At 43.9% G+C, this 19,203-nt stretch overlaps 1 long non-coding RNA gene across 2 annotated transcripts in view; it reads right to left on the reverse strand.

Annotated features, from left to right (window-relative positions):
- Positions 1-19,203, reverse strand: part of LOC125963366 (uncharacterized) — a 542,137-nt gene that overhangs the window by 159,963 nt on the left and 362,971 nt on the right. For both annotated transcript variants that reach the window (XR_007475230.1, XR_007475231.1), the window contains exon 4: positions 4,215-4,292. This is a non-coding gene — a long non-coding RNA (uncharacterized LOC125963366). The remainder of the gene's footprint in view (positions 1-4,214; positions 4,293-19,203) is intronic.

The following is a 19,203-nucleotide window of genomic DNA, read 5'->3' on the forward strand; positions in this document are numbered from 1 at the left end:
TCTCAACTCTCCAGGTTTAAGGGATTCTTCCTTCAGCTAAAACATGCTTCTGGAACCCAGAGTATGATCAACTCTGTGATCGGGAGACGTGTTCCAATATGTCTCAGTTCTCGTCCCCTGATACTCGGGTGCAGCATTCCAGACGCTTTACTAACACTCTCCGGACTTGGAGAGTCAGTGCCTTTAACCTCCTGTTTGGCCCAGTTTGCAATTTCTGTGGAATATGAACAGGAATAGGGAGAACCAATGAGAGACTAGCTGGAGGTGTCTAGACGGGCAAATTTAACTCTCATTTCCCACCAGGAAGAGGAATTAACCAAAGGCTCAGCGTGCCATGCTGGAACAAGATTAGGGACTGAAGCAATCCTGCGGTGTTGCGCCCAGCTCACAAGAAAGCGGGTTGAAGAAAGGAGCTCAGGGGCACTGTAATTCACAAACATGCAGAGTTATAAATGACAGCTATCGTCCAAAAATATACTGAAGTAAGCCTGCCAAGAGGACTTGAAAGCGGGGAAGAATTGCAGGAAACCGATTTCAGGAGGTAGACTGGAATTGCATTTAAAACATAGGAAAAGAGGCAGAACTTCGACAATGATGCAATTGGCCAAAAAGGGCGTATGTGTTTTTCCCTGAATATATTCAGGAAAAAACTCATACGCCCTTTTTGGCCAACCAAGCAAGCTTGCAAAGGAAATCTGCACTACAATGAAGTCTCACTTCCCCCCTGTCAAAAGGGCCATCTGAAAAAAGTGTAAAATCCAGAAAGGCAGGACAGGCCATGGAGAACTGGGAGCCTTGTTATGCTGTTGGGCGGGATGTAAATTGCCAACAGCCACTCGGGAGAAGTCTATGGTGTTTCCTGAAACATCTAAAAAAAAAAACAACAGAGCCTAGGGCACTTCCACTTATGGTCCTATAGCATAGGGAAATTAAAATCAAAAAGACACAGCCACCCCAAAGTTTGGAATGTCTCTGTTTACAAGAACCTCCTTTACGGTACAAGTTCAATATCGCAGAAAGCGAAAAATGGATAAAGAAGTTGTGGTACTTACGTACAATGCAATATCACTCAGCAATGAAATCTATGTCATCAGGCCCGTAGCAGCATAATGAGTGGATTCAGGTATGATGATTCTAACTGAAATAAGTCACACAGAAAAAGAAACATCATAAGATATCACTAATACACGGAATGTAAACTTGGCTACACAGGAACTGGATTACAAAACAGAACAGGGTCTCAAATGTAGAAAACCAACTTATGCTTGCTTAAGGGGAAAGGTGAGTTGGGGTGCTGCATAAAACCAGAGATTGAAATGAGCACAGATAAAGTTCCTTAAGCCAAATATGTAACAGACAAGAGCTACTCCTTGTTCAACGAAATGGACTCAACACCCCATATTAAACGCCTAAGAATGTACCTGACTAGTAAGTATCTTAAAACCTATGGATTGCTACGTCTCCGAAAGAGAATCAAGCATGTGTACAGGGGCATAAACGCAGCAGTGATAGGATTGGAGAGGTTCGGTGAGCAAACGAAGACCCTTTGAAGTCATATTGCATGGTACCCATTCCACGGGTCTCAACTCTCCAGGTTTAAGGGATTCTTCCTTCAGCTAAACATGCATGTGAAACCCAGAGTATGATCAACCGTGAGATCGGGAGACGTGTTCCAATATGTCTCAGTTCTCATCCCCTGGTACTCGGGTGCAGCATTCCAGACGCTTTACTAACACTCTCCGGACTTAGAGAGTCAGTGCCTTTAACCTCCTGTTTCGCCCAGTTTGCAATTTCTGTGGAAGATGAACAGGAATAGGGAGAACCAATGAGAGACTAGCTGGAGGTGTCTAGACGGGCAAATTTAACTCTCATGTCCCACCAGGAAGAGGAATTAACCAAAGGCTCAGCGTGCCGTGCTGGAACCAGATTAGGGACTGAACCAATCCTGCGGTGTTGCGCCCAGCTCACAAGAAAGCGAGTTGAAGAAAGGAGCTCAGGGGCACTGTAATTCACAAACATGCAGAGTTATAAATGACAGCTATCGTCCAAAAATATACTGAAGTAAGCCTGCCAAGAGGACTTGAAAGCGTGGAAGAATTGTAGGAAACCGATTTCAGGAGGTAGACTGGAATTGCATTTAAAACATAGGAAAAGAGGCAGAATGTCGACAATGATGCACTTGGCCAAAAAGGGCGTATGTGTTTTTTCCTGAATATATTCAGGAAAAAACTCATACGCCCTTTTTGGCCAACCAAGCAAGCTTGCAAAGGAAATCTGCACTACAATGAAGTCTCACTTCCGCCCGGTCAAAAGGGCCATCTGAAAAAAGTGTAAAATCCAGAAATGCAGGACAGGCCATGGAGAACTGGGAGCATTACTATGCTGATGGGCGGGATGTAAATTGCCAACAGCCACTCGGGAGAAGTGTATGGTGTTTCCTGAAACATCTAAAAAAAAAACAACAGAGCCTAGGGCACTTCCACTTATGTTCCTATAGCTTAGGGAAATTAAAATCAAAAAGACACAGCCACCCCAAAGTTTGGAATGGCTCTGTTTACAAGAACCTCGTTTACGGTAAAAGTTCAATATCGCAGAAAGCGAAAAATGGATAAAGAAGTTGTGGTACTTACGTACAATGCAATATCACTCAGCAATGAAATCTATGTCATCAGGCCCGTAGCAGTATAATGAGTGGATTCAGGTATGATGATTCTAACTGAAATAAGTCACACAGAAAAAGAAACATCATAAGATATCACTAATACACGGAATGTAAACTTGGCTACACAGGAACTGGATTGCAAAACAGAACAAGATCTCAAATTTAGAAAACCAACTTATGCTTGCTTAAGGGGAAAGGTGAGTTGGGGTGCTGCATAAAACCAGAGATTGAAATGAGCACAGATAAAGTTCCTTAAGCCAAATATGTAATAGACAAGAGCTACTCCTTGCTCAACGAAATGGACTCAACACCCCATATTAAACGCCTAAGAATGTACCTGACTAGTAAGTATCTTAAAACCTATGGATTGCTATGTCTCCGAAAGAGAATGAAGCATGCCTCCAGGGGCATAAACGCAGCAGTGATAGGTTTGGAGAGGTTCGGTGAGCAAATGAAGACCCTTTGAAGTCATATTGCATGGTACCCATTCCACGGGTCTCAACTCTCCAGGTTTAAGGGATTCTTCCTTCAGCTAAACAATGCATGTGGAACCCAGAGTATGATCCACCATGTGATCGGGAGACGTGTTCAAATATGTCTCAGTTTTTGACACCTGGTACTCGGGTGAAATATTCCAGACGCTTTACTAACACTCTCCCGAATTGGAGAGTCAGTGCCTATAACCTCCTGTTTGGCCCAGTTTACAATTTCTGCGGAAGATTTCCAGGAATAGGGAGAAACAATGAGAGACTAGATGGAGGTGTCTGGACGGGCAAATTTAACTCTCATTTCCCACCAGGAAGAGGAATGAACCAAAGGCTCAGCGTGCCGTGCCGGAACCAGATTAGGGCCTGAAGCAATCCTGCGGTGTTGTGGCCAGCTCACAAGAGAGCGAGTTGAAGAAAGGAGCTCAGGGGCACTGTAATTCACAAACCTGCAGAGTTATAAATGACAGCTATCGTCCAAAAATATACTGAAGTAAGGCTGCCAAGAGGACTTGAAAGCGGGGCAGAATTACAGGAAACCGATTTCAGGAGGTAGACTGGAATTGCATTTAAAGCATAGGAAAAGAGCCAGAACGTCCACAATGATGCACTTGGCCAAAAAGGGCGTATGCGTTTTTTTCTGAATATATTCAGGAAAAAATGCATACGCACTTTTTGGCCAACCAAGCAAGCTTGCAAAGGATATCTGCACTACAATGAAGTCTCAATTCCCCCCGGTCAAAAGGGCCATCTGAAAAAAGTGTAAAATCCAGAAAGGCAGGACAGGCCATGGAGAACTGGGAGCCTTGTTATGCTGTTGGGCGGGATGTAAATTGCCAACAGCCACTTGGGAGAAGTGTATGGTGTTTCCTGAAACATCTAAAAAACAAAGCAACAGAGCCTAGGGCACTTCCACTTATGGTCCTATAGCTTAGGGAAATTAAAATCAAAAAGACACAGCCAACCCAAAGTTTGGGACAGCTCTGTTTACAAGAACCTCATTTACGGTACAAGTTCAATATCGCAGAAAGTGAAAACTGGATAAAGAACTCGTGGTATTTACGTACAATGCAATATCACTCAGCAATGAAATCTATGTCATCAGGCCCGTAGCAGCACAATGAGTGGATTCAGGTATGATGATTCTAACTGAAATAAGTCACACAGAAAAAGAAACATCATAAGATATCACTAATACACGGAATGTAAACTTGGCTACACAGGAACTGGATTGCAAAACAGAACAAGATCTCAAATTTAGAAAACCAACTTATGCTTGCTTAAGGGGAAAGGTGAGTTGGGGTGCTGCATAAAACCAGAGATTGAAATGAGCACAGATAAAGTTCCTTTAGCCAAATATGTAATAGACAAGAGCTACTCCTTGCTCAACGAAATGGACTCAACACCCCATATAAAACGCCTAAGAATGTACCTGACTAGTAAGTATCTTAAAACCTATGGATTGCTATGTCTCCAAAAGAGAATCAAGCATGTGTACAGGGGCATAAACGCAGCAGTGATAGGATTGGAGAGGTTCGGTGAGCAAATGAAGACCCTTTGAAGTCATATTGCATGGTACCCATTCCACGGGTCTCAACTCTCCAGGTTTAAGGGATTCTTCCTTCAGCTAAAACATGCATGTGGAACCCAGAGTATGATCAGCCGTGAGATAGGGACACGTGTTCAAATATATCTCAGTTTTCGTCCCCTGGTACTCGGGTGCAACATTCCAGATGCTCAACTAACACTCTCCCGACTTGGAGAGTCATTGCCTTTAACCTACTGTTTACCCCAGTTTGCAATTTCTGCGGAAGATGAACAGGAACAGGGAGAACCAATGAGAGACTAGCTGGAGGTGTCTGGACGGGCAAATTTAACTCTCATTTCCCACCAGGAAGAAGAATTAACCAAAGGCTCAGCGTGCCGTGCCGGAACCAGATTAGGGCCTGAAGCAATCCCGCGGTGTTGCGGCCAGCTCACAAGAAAGCGAGGTGAAGAAAGGAGCTCAGGGGCACTGTAATTCACAAACCTGCAGAGTTATAAATGACAGCTATCGTCCAAAAATATACTGAAGTAAGGCTGCCAAGAGGACTTGAAAGCGGGGCAGAATTTCAGGAAACCGATTTCAGGAGGTAGACTGGAATTGCATTTAAAGCATAGGAAAAGAGGCAGAACGTCGAATATGATGAACTTGGCCAAAAAGGGCATATGCGTTTTTTCCTGAATATATTCAGGAAAAAACGCATACGCCCTTTTTGGCCAACCAAGCAAGCTTGCAAAGGAAATGTGCACTACAATGAAGTCTCACTTCCCTCCGGGCAAAAGGGCCATCTGAATAAAGTGTAAAATCCAGAAAGGCAGGACAGGCCATGGAGAACTGGGAGCCTTGTTATGCTGATGGGCAGGATGTAAATTGCCAGCAGCCACTCGAGAGAAGTGTATGGTTTTTGGTTAAACATCTAAACAACAAAGCAACAGAGCCTAGGGCACTTCCACTTATGGTCCTATAGCTTAGGGAAATTAAAATCAAAAAGACACAGCCCCCCCAAAGTTTCGGACGGCTCTGTTTACAAGAACCTCGTTTACGCTACAAGTTCAATATCGCAGAAAGCGAAAAATGGATAAAGAAGTTGTGGTACATACGTACAATTCAATAATACTCAGCAATGAAATCTATGTCATCAGGCCCGTAGCAGCATAATGAGTGGATTCAGCTATGATGATTCTAACTGAAATAATTCACAGAGAAAAAGAAACATCATAAGTTATCACTAATACACGGAATGTAAACTTGGCTACACAGGAACTGGATTACAAAACAGAACAGGGTCTCAAATGTAGAAAATCAACTTATGCTTGCTTAAGGGGAAAGGTGAGTTGGGGTGCTGCATAAAACCAGAGATTGAAATGAGCACAGATAAAGTTCCGTAAGCCAAATATGGAATAGACAAGAGCTACTCCTTGCTCAACGAAATGGGCTCAACACCCCATATTAAACGCCTAAGAATGTAGCTGACTAGTAAGTATCTTAAAACCTATGGATTGCTATGTCTCCAAAAGAGAATCAAGCATGTGTACAGGGGCATAAACGCAGCAGTGATAGGATTGCAGAGGTTTGGTGAGCAAATGAAGACCCTTTGAAGTCATATTACATGGTACCCTTTCCACGGGTGTCAACTCTCCAGGTTTAAGGGATTCTTCCTTCAGCTAAAACATGCATGTGGAACCCACAGTATGATCAACCGTGTGATCGGGAGACGTGTTCCAATATGTCTCAGTTCTCGTCCAATGGTTCTGTGGTGCAACATTCCAGACGCTTTACTAACACTCTCCCGACTTGGAGAGTCAGTGCCTTTAAACTCCTGTTTGGCCCAGTTTGCAATTTCTGAGGAAGATGAACAGGAACAGGGAGAACCAATCAGAGAGTAGCTGGAGGTGTCTGGACGGGCAAATTTAACTCTCATTTCCCACCAGGAAGAGGAATTAACCAAAGGCTCAGCGTGCCGTGCCGGAACCAGATTAGGGCCTGAAACAATCCTGCGGTGTTGCGGCCAGCTCACAAGAAAGCGAGTTGAAGAAAGGAGCTCAGGGTCACTGTAATTCCAAACCTGCAGAGTTAAAAATGACAGCTATCGTCCAAAAATATACTGTAGTAAGGCTGCCAAGAGGACTTGAAAGCGGGGCAGAATTGCAGGAAACCGATTTCAGGAGGTAGACTGGAATTGCATTTAAAGCATAGGAAAAGAGCCAGAACGTCGACAATGATGCACTTGGCCAAAAAGGGCGTATGCGTTTTTTCCTGAATATGTTCAGGAAAAAACGCATACGCCCTTTTTGGCCAACCAAGCAAGCTTGCAAAGGAAATCTGCACTACAATGAAGTCTCACTTCCCCCCAGTCAAAAGGGCCATCTGAAAAAAGTGTAAAATCCAGAAAGGCAGGACAGGCCATGGAGAACTGGGAGCCTTGTTATGCTGATAGGCGGGATGTAAATTGCCAAGAGCCACTCGGGAGAAGTGTATGGTGTTTCCTGAAACATCTAGAAAACAAAGCAACAGAGCCTAGGGCACTTCCACTTATGGTCCTATAGCTTAGGGAAATTAAAATCAAAAAGACACAGCCCCCCCAAAGTTTGGGATGGCTCTGTTTACAAGAACCTCGTTTACGGTACAAGTTCAATATCGCAGAAAGTGAGAAATGGATAAAGAAGTTGTGGTACTTACGTACAATGCAATATCACTCAGCAATGAAATCTATGTCATCAGTCCCGTAGCAGCATAATGAGTGGATTCAGGTATGATGATTCTAACTGAAATAAGTCACACAGAAAAAGAAACATCATAAGATATCACTAATACACAGAATGTAAACTTGGCTACACAGGAACTGAATTACAAAACAGAACAGGGTCTCAAATTTAGAAATCCAACTTATGCTTGCTTAAGGGGAAAGGTGAGTTGGGGTGCTGCATAAAACCAGAGATTGAAATGAGCACAGATAAAGTTCCTAAGCCAAATATGTAATAGACAAGAGCTACTCCTTGCTCAACGAAATGGGCTCAACACCCCATATAAAACGCCTAAGAATGTACCTGACTAGTAAGTATCTTAAAACCTATGGATTGCTATGTCTCCGAAAGAGAATCAAGCGTGTGTACAGGGGCATAAACGCAGCAGTGATAGGATTGGAGAGGTTCGGTGAGCAAATGAAGACCCTTTGAAGTCATATTGCATGGTACCCATTCCACGGGTCTCAACTCTCCAGGCTTAAGGGATTCTTCCTTCAGCTAAAACATGCATGTGGAACCCAGAGTATGATCAACCATGTGATCGGGAGACGTGTTCCAATATGTCTCAGTTCTCCTCCCCTGGTACTCGGGTGCAACATTCCAGACGCTTTACTAACACTCTCCCGACTTGGACAGTCAGTGCCTTTAACCTCCTGTTTGGCCCAGTTTGCAATTTCGGCAGAAGATGAACAGGAATAGGGAGAACCAATGAGAGACTAGCTGGAGGTGTCTGGACGGGCAAATTTAACTCTCATTTCCCACCAGGAAGAGGAATTAACCAAAGGCTCAGCGTGCCGTGCCGGAACCAGATTAGGGCCTGAAGCAATCCTGCGGTGTTGCGGCCAGCTCACAAGAAAGCGAGTTGAAGAAAGGAGCTCAGGGGCACTGTAATTCACAAACCTGCAGAGTTATAAATGACAGCTATCGTCCAAAAGTATACTGAAGTAAGGCTGCCAAGAGGACTTGAAAGCGGGGCAGAATTGCAGGAAACCGATTTCAGGAGGTAGACTGGAATTGCATTTAAAGCATAGGAAAAGAGCCAGAACGTCGACAATGATGCACTTGGCCAAAAAGGGCGTATGCGTTTTTTCCTAAATATATTCAGGAAAAAACGCATACGCCCTTTTTGGCCAACCAAGCAAGCTTGCAAAGGAAATCTGCACTACAATGAAGTCTCACTTCCCCAGGGTCAAAAGGGCCATCTGAAAAAAGTGTAAAATCCAGAAAGGCAGGACAGGCCATGGAGAACTGGGAGCCTTGTAATGCTGATGGGCGGGATGTAAATGCCAAGAGCCACTCGGGAGAAGTGTATGGTGTTTCCTGATACATCTAAAAAACAAAGCAACAGAGCCTAGGGCACTTCCACTTATGGTCCAATAGTTTAGGGAAATTAAATTCAAAAAGACACAGCCACCCCAAAGTTTGGGACTTCTGTGTTTACAAGAACCTCGTTTACGGTATAAGTTCAATATCACAGAAAGCGAAAAATGGGTAAAGAAGTTGTGGTACTTACGTACAATGCAATATCACTCAGCAATGAAATCTATGTCATCAGGCCCGTACCAGCCTAATGAGTGGATTCAGGTATGATGATTCTAACTGAAATAAGTCACACAGAAAAAGAAACATCATAAGATATCATTAATACGCGGAATATAAACATGGCTACACAGGAACTGGATTACAAAACAGAACAGGGTCTCAAATTTAGAAAACCAACTTATGCTTGCTTAAGGGGAAAGGTGAGTTGGGGTGCTGCATAAAACCAGAGATTGAAATGAGCACAGATAAAGTTCCTTAAGCCAAATATGGAATAGACAAGAGCTACTCCTTGCTCAACGAAATGGACTCAACACCCCATATAAAACGCCTAAGAATGTACCTGACTAGTAAGTATCTTAAAACCTATGGATTGCTATGTCTCCAAAAGAGAATCAAGCATGTGTACAGGGGCATAAACGCAGCAGTGATAGGACTGGAGAGGTTCGGTGAGCAAATGAAGACCCTTTGAAGTCATATTGCATGGTACCCATTCCACGGGTCTCAACTCTCCAGGTTTAAGGGATTCTTCCTTCAGCTAAAACATGCATGTGGGACCCAGAGTATGATCAACCGTGTGATCGGGAGACGTGTTCCAATATGTCTCAGTTTTCGACCCCTGGTACTCGGGTGCAACATTCCAGACGCTTTACTAACACTCTCCCGGCTAGGAGAGTCAGTGCCTTTAACCTCCTGTTTGGCCCAGTTTGCAATTTCGGCAGAAGATGAACAGGAATAGGGAGAACCAATCAGAGAGTAGCTGGAGGTGTCTGGACGGGCAAATTTAACTCTCATTTCCCACCAGGAAGAGGAATTAACCAAAGGCTCAGCATGCCGTGCCGGAACCAGATTAGGGCCTGAAGCAATCCTGCGGTGTTGCGGCCAGCTCACAAGAAAGCGAGGTGAAGAAAGGAGCTCATGGGCACTGTAATTCACAAACCTGCAGAGTTATAAATGACAGCTATCGTCCAAAAATATACTGAAGTAAGGCTGCCAAGAGGACTTGAAAGCGGGGCAGAATTGCAGGAAACCGATTTCAGGAGGTAGACTGGAATTGCATTTAAAGCATAGGGAAAGAGGCAGAACGTCGACAATGATGAACTTGGCCAAAAAGGGCGTATGCGTTTTTTCCTGAATATATTCAGGAAAAAACGCATACGCCCTTTTTGGCCAACCAAGCAAGCTTGCAAAGGAAATCTGCACTACAATGAAGTCTCACTTCCCTCCGGGCAAAAGGGCCATCTGAAGAAAGTGTAAAATCCAGAAAGGCAGGACAGGCCATGGAGAACTGGGAGCCTTGTTATGCTGATGGGCAGGATGTAAATTGCCAGCAGCCACTCGGGAGAAGTGTATGGTATTTGGTTAAACATCTAAACAACAAAGCAACAGAGCCTAGGGCACTTCCACTTATGGTCCTATAGCTTAGGGAAATTAAAATCAAAAAGACACAGCCCCCCCAAAGTTTGCGATGGCTCTGTTTACAAGAACCTCGTTTACGGTACAAGTTCAATATCGCAGAAAGTGAGAAATGGATAAAGTAGTTGTGGTACTTACGTACAATGCAATATCACTCAGCAATGAAATCTATGTCATCAGTCCCGTAGCAGCATAATGAGTGGATTCAGGTATGATGATTCTAACTGAAATAAGTCACACAGAAAAAGAAACATCATAAGATATCACTAATACACAGAATGTAAACTTGGCTACACAGGAACTGAATTACAAAACAGAACAGGGTCTCAAATTTAGAAATCCAACTTATGCTTGCTTAAGGGGAAAGGTGAGTTGGGGTGCTGCATAAAACCAGAGATTGAAATGAGCACAGATAAAGTTCCTAAGCCAAATATGTAATAGACAAGAGCTACTCCTTGCTCAACGAAATGGGCTCAACACCCCATATAAAACGCCTAAGAATGTACCTGACTAGTAAGTATCTTAAAACCTATGGATTGCTATGTCTCCGAAAGAGAATCAAGCGTGTGTACAGGGGCATAAACGCAGCAGTGATAGGATTGGAGAGGTTCGGTGAGCAAATGAAGACCCTTTGAAGTCATATTGCATGGTACCCATTCCACGGGTCTCAACTCTCCAGGCTTAAGGGATTCTTCCTTCAGCTAAAACATGCATGTGGAACCCAGAGTATGATCAACCATGTGATCGGGAGACGTGTTCCAATATGTCTCAGTTCTCCTCCCCTGGTACTCGGGTGCAACATTCCAGACGCTTTACTAACACTCTCCCGACTTGGACAGTCAGTGCCTTTAACCTCCTGTTTGGCCCAGTTTGCAATTTCTGCGGAAGATGAACAGGAATAGGGAGAACCAATGAGAGACTAGCTGGAGGTGTCTGGACGGGCAAATTTAACTCTCATTTCTCACCAGGAAGAGGAATTAACCAAAGGCTCAGCGTGCCATGCCGGAACCAGATTAGGGCCTGAAGCAATCCTGCGGTGTTGCGGCCAGCTCACAAGAAAGCGAGTTGAAGAACGGAGCTCAGGGGCACTGTAATTCACAAACCTGCAGAGTTATAAATGACAGCTATCGTCCAAAAGTATACTGAAGTAAGGCTGCCAAGAGGACTTGAAAGCGGGGCAGAATTGCAGGAAACCGATTTCAGGAGGTAGACTGGAATTGCATTTAAAGCATAGGAAAAGAGCCAGAACGTCGACAATGATGCACTTGGCCAAAAAGGGCGTATGCGTTTTTTCCTAAATATATTCAGGAAAAAACGCATACGCCCTTTTTGGCCAACCAACCAAGCTTGCAAAGGATATCTGCACTACAATGAAGTCTCACTTCCCCAGGGTCAAAAGGGCCATCTGAAAAAAGTGTAAAATCCAGAAAGGCAGGACAGGCCATGGAGAACTGGGAGCCTTGTAATGCTGATGGGCGGGATGTAAATTGCCAAGAGCCACTCGGGAGAAGTGTATGGTGTTTCCTGATACATCTAAAAAACAAAGCAACAGAGCCTAGGGCACTTCCACTTATGGTCCAATAGCTTAGGGAAATTAAATTCAAAAAGACACAGCCACCCCAAAATTTTGGATGGCTCTGTTTACAAGAGCCTCGTTTACGGTACAAGTTCAATATCGCAGAAAGTGATAAATGGATAAAGAAGTTGTGGTACTTACGTACAATGGAATATCACTCAGCAATGAAATCTCTGTCATCAGGCCCGTAGCAGCATAATGAGTGGATTCAGGTATGATGATTCTAACTGAAATAAGTCACACAGAAAAAGAAACATCATAAGATATCACTAATACACGGAATGTAAACTTGGCTACACAGGAACTGAATTACAAAACAGAACAGGGTCTCAAATTTAGAAATCCAACATATGCTTGCTTAAGGGGAAAGGTGAGTTGGGATGCTGCATAAAACCAGAGATTGAAATGAGCACAGATAAATTTCCTAAGCCAAATATGTAATAGACAAGAGCTACTCCTTGCTCAACGAAATGGGCTCAACACACCATATTAAACGCCTAAGAATGTACCTGAATAGTAAGTATCTTAAAACCTATGGATGGCTCTGTCTTCGAAAGAGAATCAAGCATGTGCACAGGGGCATAAATGCAGCAGTGATAGGATTGGAGAAGTTCGGTGAGAAAATGAAGACCCTTTGAAGTAATATTTCATGGTACCCATTCCACGGGTCTCAACTCTCAAGGTTTAAGGGATTCTTCCTTCAGCTAAAACATGCATGTGGAACCCAGAGTATGATCAACCATGTGATCGGGAGACGTGTTCCAATATGTCTCAGTTCTCGTCCCCTGGTACTCGGGTGCAACATTCCAGACGCTTTACTAACACTCTCCCGACTTGGAGAGTCAGTGCCTTTAACCTCCTGTTTGGCCCAGTTTGCAATTTCTGCGGAAGATGAACAGGAATAGGGAGAACCAATGAGAGACTAGCTGGAGGTGTCTGGACGAGCAAATTTAACTCTCATTTCCCACCAGGAAGAGGAATTAACCAAAGGCTCAGCGTGCCGTTCCGGAACCAGATTAGGGCCTGAAGCAATCCTGCGGTGTTGCGGCCAGCTCACAAGAAAGCGAGTTGAAGAACGGAGCTCAGGGGCACTGTAATTCACAAACCTTCAGAGTTATAAATGACAGCTATCGTCCAAAAATATACTGAAGTAAGCCTGCCAAGAGGACTTGAAAGCGGGGCAGAAATGCAGGAAACCGATTTCAGGAGGTAGACTGGAATTGCATTTAAAGCATAGGAAAAGAGCCAGAACGTCGACAATGATGCACTTGGCCAAAAAGGGCGTATGCGTTTTTTCCTGAATATGTTCAGGAAAAAAAGCATACGCCCTTTTTGGCCAACCAAGCAAGCTTGCAAAGGAAATCTGCACTACAATGAAGTCTCACTTCCCTGCGGTCAAAAGGGCCATCTCAAAAAAGTGTAAAATCCAGAAAGGCAGGACAGGCCATGGAGAACTGGGAGCCTTGTTATGCTGATGGGTGGGATGTAAATTGCCAAGAGCCACTCGGGAGAAGTGTATGGTGTGTCCTGAAACATCTAAAAAACAAAGCAACAGAGCCTAGGGCACTTCCACTTATGGTCCTATAGCTTAGGGAAATTAAAATAAAAAAGACACAGCCACCCCAAAGTTTGGGATGGCTCTGTTTACAAGAACCTCGTTTACGGTACAAGTTCAATATCGCAGAAAGCGAAAAATGGATAAAGAAGTTGTGGTACTTACGTACAATGCAATATCACTCAGCAGTGAAATCTATGTCATCAGGCCCGTAGCAGCATAATGAGTGGATTCAGGTATGATGATTCTAACTGAAATAAGTCACACAGAAAAAGAAACATCATAAGATATCACTAATACACGGAATGTTAACTTGGCTACAAAGGAACTGGATTACAAAACAGAACAGTGTCTCAAATTGAGAAAACCAACTTATGCTTGCTTAAGGGGAAAGGTGAGTTGGAGTGCTGCATAAAACCAGAGATTGAAATGAGCACCGAGAAAGTTCCTTAAGCCCAATATGTAATAGACAAGAGCTACTCCTTGCTCAACGAAATGGACTCAACACCCCATATTAAACGCCTAAGAATGTACCTGACTAGTAAGTATCTTAAAACCTACGGATTGCTTTGTCTTCGAAAGAGAAACAAGCATGTGCACAGGGGCATAAACGCAGCAGTGATAGGATTGGAGAGGTAAGGTGAGCAAATGAAGACCCTTTGAAGACATATTGCATGGTACCCATTCCACGGGTCTCAACTCTCCAGGCTTAAGGGATTCTTCCTTCAGCTAAAACATGCATGTGGAACCCAGAGTATGGTCAACTGTGTGATCGGGAGACGTGTTCCAATATGTCTCAGTTCTCGTCCCCTGGTACTCGGGTGCAACATTCCAGACGCTTTACTAACACTCTCCCGACTTGGAGAGTCAGTGCCTTTAACCTCCTGTTTGGCCCAGTTTGCAATTTCTGCGGAAGATGAACAGGAATAGGGAGAACCAATGAGAGACTAGCTGGAGGTCTCTGGATGGGCAAATTTAACTCTCATTTCCCACCAGGAAGAGGAATTAACCAAAGGCTCAGCGTGCCGTACCGGAACCAGATTAGGCCCTGAAGCAATCCTGCGGTGTTGCGGCCAGCTCACAAGAAAGCAAGTTGAAGAAAGGAGCTCAGGGGCACTCTAATTCACAAACCTGCAGAGTTATAAATGACAGCTATCGTCCAAAAATATACTGAAGTAAGGCTTCCAAGAGGACTTGAAAGCGGGGCAGAATTGCAGGAAACCAATTTCAGGAGGAAGACTGGAATTGCATTGAAAACATATGAAGAAAGTCAGACCTCGACAATGATGCACTTGGCCAAAAAGGGCGTATGCGTTTTTTCCTGAATATATTCAGGAAAAAACGCATACGCCCTTTTTGGCCAACCAAGCAAGCTTGCAAAGGAAATCTGCACTACAATGAAGTCTCACTTCCCCCCGGTCAAAAAGGCCATCTGAAAAAAGTGTAAAATCCAGAAAGGCAGGACAGGCCATGGAGAACTGGGAGCCTTGTTATGCTGATGGGCGGGATGTAAATTGCCAACAGCCACTTGGGAGAAGTGTATGTTGTTTCCTGAAACATCTAAAAAACAAAGCAACAGAGCCTAGGGCACTTCCACTTATGGTCCTATAGCTTAGGGAAATTAAAATCAAAAAGACACAGCCACCCCAAAGTTTGGGACGGCTCTGTTTACAAGCACCTCGTTTACGGTACAAGATCAATATTGCAGAAAGTGAAAAATTTATAAAGACGTTGTGGTACTTACGTACAATGCAATATCACTCAGCAATGAAATCTATGTCATCAGGCCCATAGCAGCATAATGAGTGGATTCAGGTATGATGATTCTAACTGAAATAAGTCACACAGAAAAAGAAACATCATAAGATATCACTAATACACGGAATGTAAACATGGCTACACAGGAACTGGATTACAAAACAGAACAGTGTCTCAAATTTAGAAAACCAACATATGCTTGCTTAAGGGGAAAGGTGAGTTAGGGTGCTGCATAAAACCAGAGATTGAAATGAGCACCGAGAAAGTTCCTTAAGCCCAATATGTAATAGACAAGAGCTACTCCTTGCTCAACGAAATGGACTCAACACCCCACAGTAAACGCCTAAGAATGTACCTGACTAGTAAGTATCTTAAAACCTATGGATTGCTATGTCTCTGAAAGAGAATCAAGCGTGTGTACAGGGGCATAAATGCAGCAGTGATAGGATTGGAGAGGTTCGGTGAGCAAACGAAGACCCTTTGAAATCATATTGCATGGTACCCATTCCACGGGTCTCAACTCTCCAGGTTTAAGGGATTCTTCCTTCAGCTAACACATGCATGTGGAACCCAGAGTATGATCAACCGTGTGATCGGAACACGTGTTCAAATATGTCTCAGTTTTCGCCCCCTGGTACTCGGGTGCAACATTCCAGATGCTTTACTAACACTCTCCCGACTTGGAGAGTCAGTGCCTTTAACCTCCTGTTTGGCCCAGTTTGCAATTTCTGCGGAAGATGAACAGGAATAAGGAGAACCAATGAGAGACTAGCTGGAGGTGTCTGGACGGGCAAATTTAACTCTCATTTCCCACCAGGAAGAGGAATTAACCAAAGGCTCAGCGTGCCGTGCCGGAACCAGATTAGGGCCTGAAGCAATCCTGCGGTGTAGCGGCCAGCTCACAAGAAAGCGAGTTGAAGAAAGGAGCTCAGGGGCACTGTAATTCACAAACCTGCAGAGTTATAAATGACAGCTATCGTCCAAAAATATACTGAAGTAAGGCTGCCAAGCGGACTTGAAAGTGGGCCAGAATTGCAGGAAACCGATTTAGGAGGTAGACTGGAATTGCACTGAAAACATATGAAGAAAGTCAGAACCTCGACACTGATGCACTTGGCCAAAAAGTGCGTATGCGTTTTTTCCTGAATATATTCAGGAAAAAACGCATACGCCCTTTTTGGCCAACCAAGCAAGCTTGCAAAGGAAATCTGCACTACAATGAAGTCTCACTTCCCCCGTCAAAAGGGCCATCTGAAAAAAGTGTAAAATCCAGAAAGGCAGGACAGGCCATGGAGAACTGGGAGCCGTGTTATGCTGATGGTCGGGATGTAAATTGCCAACAGCCACTTGGGAGATGTGTATGTTGTTTCCTGAAACATCTAAAAAACAAAGCAACAGAGCCTAGGCCACTTCCACTTATGGTCCTATAGCTTAGGGAAATTAAAATCAAAAAGACACAGCCACCCCAAAGTTTGCGACGGCTCTGTTTACAAGAACCTCGTTTACGGTACAAGTTCAATATCGCAGAAAATGAAAAATGGATAAAGAAGTTGTGGTACTTACGTACAATGCAATATCACTCAGCAATGACATCTATGTCATCAGGACCGTAGCAGCATAATGAGTGGATTCAGGTATGATAATTCTAACTGAAATAAGTCACACAGAAAAAGAAACATCATAAGATATCACTAATACTCGGAATGTGAACTTGGCTACACATGAACTGAGTTACAAAACAGAACAGTGTCTCAAATTTAGAAATCCAACTTATGTTTGCTTAAGGGGAAAGGTGAGTTGGGGTGCTGCATAAAACCAGAGATTGAAATGAGCACAGATAAAGTTCCTAAGCCAAATATGTAATAGACAAGAGCTACTCCTTGCTCAACGAAATGGGCTCAACACCCCATATTAAACGCCTAAGAATGTACCTGACTAGTAAGTATCTTAAAACCTATGGATTGCTTTGTCTTCGAAAGAGAATCAAGCGTGTTCACAGGGGCATAAACGCAGCAGTGATAGGATTGGAGAGGTTCGGTGAGCAAATGAAGACCATTTGAAGTCATATTGCATGGTACCCATTCCACGGGTCTCAACTCTCCAGGTTTAAGGGATTCTTCCTTCAGCTAAAACATGCATGTGGAACCCAGAGTATGATCAACCATGTGATCGGGACACGTGTTCAAATATGTCTCAGTTCTCGTCCCCTGGTACTCGGGTGCAACATTCCAGACGCTTTACTAACACTCTCCCGACTTGGAGAGTCAGTGCCTTTAACCTCCTGTTTGGCCCAGTTTGCAATTTCTGCGGAAGATGAACAGGAATAGGGAGAACCACTGAGAGACTAGGTGGAGGTGTCTGGACGGGCAAATTTAACTCTCATTTCCCACCAGGAAGAGGAATTAACCAAAGGCTCAGCGTGCCGTGCCGCAACCAGATTAGGGCCTGAAGCAATCCTGCGGTGTTGCGGCCAGCTCACAAGAAAGCGAGTTGAATAAAGGAGCTCAGGGGCACTGTAATTCACAAAACTGCAGAGTTATAAATGACAGCTATCGTCCAAAAATATACTGAAGTAAGGCTGCCAAGAGGACTTGAAATCGGGGCAGAATTGCAGGAAACCGATTTCAGGAGGTAGACTGGAATTGCATTTAAAGCATAGGAAAGAGGCAGAACGTCGACAATGATGCACTTGGCCAAAAAGGGCCTATGCGTTTTTTCCTGAATATATTCAGGAAAAATCGCATAGACACTTTTTGGCCAACCAAGCAAGCTTGCAAAGGAAATCTGCACTACAATGAAGTCTAACTTCCCCCCGGTGAAAAGGGCCATCTGAAAAAAGTGTAAAATTCAGAAAGGCAGGACAGGCCATGGAGAACTGGGAGCCTTGTTATGCTGATGGGCGGGATGTAAATTGCCAAGAGCCACTCGGGAGAAGTGTATGGTGTTTCCTGAAACATCTAAAAAACAAAGCAACAGAGCCTAGGGCACTTCCACTTATGGTCCTATAGCTTAGGGAAATTAAAATCAAAAAGACACAGCCACCCCAAAGTTTGGGACTTCTCTGTTTACAAGAACCTCGTTTACGGGACAAGTTCAATATCGCAGAAAGTGAAAAATGGATAAAGACGTTGTTGTACTTACGTACAATGCAATATCACTCAGCAATGAAATCTATGTCATCAGGCCCGTGGCAGCATAATGAGTGGATTAAGCTATGATGATTCTAACTGAAATAAGTCACACAGAAAAAGAAACATCATAAGATATCACTAATACACGGAATGTAAACTTGGCTACACAGGAACTGGATTACAAAACAGAACACGGTCTCAAATTTAGAAAACCAACTTATGCTTGCTTAAGGGGAAAGGTGAGTTGGGGTGCTGCATAAAACCAGAGATTGAAATGAGCACAGATAAAGTTCCTTAAGCCAAATATGTAATAGACAAGAGCTACTCCTTGCTCAACGAAATGGACCCAACACCACATATTAAACGCCTAAGAATGTACCTGACTAGGAAGTATCTTAAAACCTATGGATTGCTATGTCTACAAAAGAGAATCAAGCATGTGTCCAGGGGCATAAACGCAGCAGTGATAGGATTGGAGAGGTTCGGTGAGCAAATGAAGACCCTTTGAAGTCATATTGCATGGTACCCATTCCACGGGTCTCAACTCTCCAGGTTTAAGGGATTCTTCCTTCAGCTAACACATGCATGTGGAACCCAGAGTATGATCAACCGTGTGATCGGGACACGTGTTCAAATATGTCTCAGTTATCGCCCCCTGGTAATCGGGTGCAACATTCCAGACACTTTACTAACACTCTACCGACTTGGAGAGTCGGTGCCTTTAACCTCCTGTTTGGCCCAGTTTGCAATTTCTGCGGAAGATGAACAGGAATTGGGAGAACCAATGAGAGACT

Source organism: Orcinus orca, unplaced genomic scaffold (genome assembly GCF_937001465.1).
Source record: "Orcinus orca unplaced genomic scaffold, mOrcOrc1.1 scaffold_47, whole genome shotgun sequence".
NCBI classification, from domain to species: Eukaryota; Metazoa; Chordata; class Mammalia; order Artiodactyla; family Delphinidae; genus Orcinus; species Orcinus orca.